We start from the raw sequence: 4,325 nt of genomic DNA on the forward strand, positions 1-4,325 counted from the left end.
TCTCTCTCTCTCTCTCTCTCTCTCTCTCTCTCTCTCTCTCTCTCTCTCTCTCTCTCCTCTCATCAGTTCCATCTCACTTCTTCCCATGCCCTTCCGCACCACCTTTCCAGTGCTCGAAGCTGACTCACACTCTCTTTCTCTCCAGCTCCTTCCTGGACACCCCTTATGCCCCTTTCACCGTGGAAATGTGCGCCCGCCTTGCTTTTACCCCTTCTACCTCCGCACGTCATGGTTCTTATCCATTGGCTGCACACAGTTCCAGTCCCAACCCAGGACTCCCAAACGCCTGCCACTGTGTTGGGGCCTCCTGGGAACACACTGGGGATCCTACGCAGGGTGTCGCTCCTTGTTGTGGCCTGGCTCCTGTCAAAGAGCTCAGCTCCACCGCCCTCTTCAACTATCCTAGAAACCCCGCGCGAACCCCACCAGGAGGGCAAGGAGCGCCTGTGAGGTCTTCCCTTATTGCCTAGAGCAGCTGGGTGAGATTCGACCTGCACTGTCCTGGAACAACCCTAGCGCTTGCGCACCCTCCCCCACCAGCCCACAAGTTTGCCAAGGACCTGAGAACTCCCTTCCCTGGTTCAGCTCCATGAAAACTGCGGGCACCCCAACTCCTCCTGTCCCCCGATCAAGTCGGTGCACGTTTGCTCATGAGTAGTGCCCCAGTCGCCTTGTAGGGACCCAGAGAAACCATTTGCACCCACTACCTGGTTAGGATGCCTGTACTGCAGGCATCAATTGCTTGGGTTCTATATCTTAGTACAACTCCTCGCTAGCTGACCATAACCCGAAATCTCTCTGTCTCCCTGAATCTCAATTCTTTGTGAAATGACGCTAGCCAAAACCATGTTTCTTTGGGTTGTTGTGAGCATGTGTGAGATAACTGTACCCGGAAGGTGGTTGTTATTATTTATTCAAATATCACTTCAGGAGACTTGATCGCTGCTGAAAATCAAAATGCCTCACAAGGTATGTTCTCCCCTGCTTGTTGCTTTTGGTCCAAAAGATTTCTTTTCATCTGACAGGGAGGTGTTTGTGTCCGTCCCCTCATTAGAATGTAAGCACTAGGCACACAAAGGTATTTGCCGGGTTTGTTTGTGGCTGCTTCTGCACGTGCCAAAAGAAAACCTGGCACGTGGCACTGTATGAAATATTGTTAAATTAATGTGATACAAAACAATACAGCTCATGGATCTTCATGTCTGTTTTGTTCTGGCTTTTTGTTCCCAGAGTGGAGCCCTAGAAGCCAGGGCATCGGGTTCCTTAGGATCAACCAGCCAACTTCCTCCCTTCCTTCCTCTCCCCAACATCCGGTCTTGAATGTTTTGTAGAGCTCGAGTAAGAGGGGCAGCCAAATCCTCCAAGCAGCCACAGACTCTGGCTGGCACTGGTTTCCTAAAGAAGCAGCCAATTCACCCCTTCCCCAGTGTCACTTAGAAAAACTGCCTGCAAGGGCCTTGCCCCCTCATTGGTCCAAACTGAGCCAACATTCCAGCCGTTCCGACCAGCTGGATCCTGTTGATGCCACTTGGTGTTCCCTGGAGGGGGAGGCTTGTCCAAAAGTTGGAAAATAAGCAAACTTGCTACCACCTTCATCCCACTCCCTAGGCCTAGCATCTTTTTCTTTTCTTTTTTTTTTTTTTTTTAACTAGAAATTGAACCCACTGCGGGGAGTTGGCATTAAGCTATATTCCCAGCCTTTTTTAGCTTTGAAACAGGGTCTTGCTAAGTCTCTAAATTGGCCAGGCTGGACTCACACTTGCTGCAGGGCTGCTGCTCAGCCGCCCAGAGTGCTGGGATTGCAGGTGTGCACCACCATGCCCGCTTCCAGGCCTTTTTCAGAAGTGTCATAGTCACAACACAGATCTAAAAGCAGAAAGCTGACTATGAAGAAGTTTCAGACTTTTGGAAAGCTTTGGTTGATTCATCTATAAAAATGGGAATGTGAACAGTGTTTTACATGGAGCAAACTGTTGTAAAAACAAAACAAAATAAAGTACATCAAGCCCCCGGCCTTGTGTTAGGCAGTTCAGTAATTGTCAGGCAGGTGGGTAGACTTGAAATCTGGAGACATCATATGTCTTATATGAAAACAAGCAAAATATCAAACAAGTGAAAACTAAATTGTAAACAATCCCTCCTACACTTTCCCTAACATAGTCTCCCTCTCTCCAACTTACTGGCAGTATTTTCCCACTGAAACAGTACAGACCTGGGCTTGATAAATTTTGACCAAGATTCTCAAATGCAAAGGACAAAGGAGAGGAAAAAGGGTGTGTACTGAGAAAGTGACTATTTTCTGTTGCTAATAATACACAGAATGGACAAGTAATTTTTTAAAAGGAGAGACAAAGGTTTGTTTGGGCTCATGGTTCTAGTCCAGCGTAAAGGGACCCCTCCTAGTGATGACCCTCCTACCATGAGTGTCCCAGAAGGCACAGAGAATCACATGATCAAAGACGGGACACACGGGAAAGACCTGAACAAACTGGATTTTATAACAAACCCACTTTCAAGCTAATGAGTTCATTCATTCATCTATTAGTCACGTGAATAGATTAATCCATTCATGAGAGCAGATCCCCAATCTCTTCTTAAAGAGTCCATGGGGGTCTCAAACAGCTCATAATAGGGATTAAATTTCAGCTTGAGTTTTGAAGGGTCACACACCATATGCAAACCATAGCAGTGGCCACCTAATTCTACTAGGTGCGTTCTTTCCCTAAGATGTCTTCTAATGCTCAGTCCTGGGTATTTTCAGACTTCATTTATTTGTAAGTTGTGTTACATTGAGATGGCACTGATATGCCTGGGCGTCTCACCTGGCCTGTACACCATTCCCACAGAGACATGTGGCAATGTGGGGGAACATTGGTGGTGGCCCTAATGATGCAGGTGCTGCTGGCATTTGGTAGAAAGAGTACACTCCTAATATCCTGAAATAGAGGGACTGTCCCCCAGCAAAGAATGGACCACCCCCAAATACCAGTAGAACCTCAATTAAGAAATACTATGAGATAATACAGTCTGGTGTAAACATAAATGTGCTGAAAATATTGACAAGGCTCAAAATTGGTAGTTACTGGGATGATGAAAATGCCAGTAACTTTGAAACAATCAATACCTTTATTTATGAAATTACAGAATTGCAACCTATAAAATCACAAAAATAGAGTAGATCCTGGAGAGTAAAATTGCACTGAAAGACACACTTGAGAGGATTGTCCTGCAAGCTGTGAGCTTCTGTGCCCTTTCTTTCATCACCTCCTGAGGAGCCAGGGGAGTCCTTAGTGTCGGGGTGGAGCATGCCACAGAAGAGCCCTCCGTAGCACTTCCTGTCAGCATCGGTGGGTCTAGCCTCACTGATAGAAAGGACACAGGAGTCATTGCACCTCTGTATTATGAGAGTCTACTTGTTGAAAGTACACTTAGTCTCTCCTCACCTTGGATATCTATATATCAAGAATTTCCCTAAGAGTCAACCATTGCTACCCTATAGTGCAACTCTGCGTGAATGTGAATATGGCACCTTCTTCCATGCAGCCAGCCCTGCATGAAGGCCGAAGCGTGGTGAATACATCACTGACCATCTTTCAGGCGTCATTCCTCCTGCTCCCTTCCTTTCTCACTTATTTCAGATTCTATCTGAAAGGAAGCCCACAGTTTCTTTAAAAGTCCTCCATCCTACAGAATGGATGTTCTTTCATTCTGCAGATGTTTAGAGAGCACAATTACATGCTAAGTTCCGTTTCAGGCGCAGGGACACTCTTTCATAGAGCAGAAAATAAGGTCTCTGTCCTTCTGAATCAGAAGGAAGTGAGGTCGTAGGCAAATTGAAGGAGTATTAGCCAATTGAAGTTGATTTCGTTGTATTTTGGCTCTGTAGCTGAAATTTTCTACCTGATGCAGGAGACTGTATAATGGAGTGTATGCCAAGACTTCATTCTTAATGCAATCATTGGTAAAACTGAGTCTACTGGATGCTCTAATCATGGGCATAGATACTTACTGAGGGGCCATAAGGCTTTTCTCACAGAACCTCTTCTTGGCTCCTATAGAACCTATCTAGAAACCACACAGCTATTTGCTGTGTCAGTGATTCCATGTGTCTCAGTCTGACTAAAGCTTGTTTGTTTTTTTTTTTCACCCTGTCAAGTGGGATTATTTATCTATGGTCATTTGTAGAAATTAAATAATAAGATGTTCAGGTCACTATCAAACACAGCTGGAATAATTAAATGATTATTATGATGACATTGTAGGAATATTAGCTATTATCTTTTTAATCAGAAGGATTCTTTACAATTTTGTTTTCACTATGAGTA

General features: G+C 45.1%; 1 protein-coding gene across 1 annotated transcript in view; it reads left to right on the forward strand.

The window, feature by feature from the left end:
- The window catches only part of Tmem233 (transmembrane protein 233), a 42,552-nt gene that overhangs the window by 1,073 nt on the left and 37,154 nt on the right, over positions 1-4,325 (forward strand). The gene's annotated exons all lie outside the window — the stretch shown is intronic.

This window comes from Octodon degus, unplaced genomic scaffold (genome assembly GCF_000260255.1).
Source record: "Octodon degus isolate 3935 unplaced genomic scaffold, OctDeg1.0 scaffold00079, whole genome shotgun sequence".
Taxonomy (NCBI): domain Eukaryota; kingdom Metazoa; phylum Chordata; class Mammalia; order Rodentia; family Octodontidae; genus Octodon; species Octodon degus.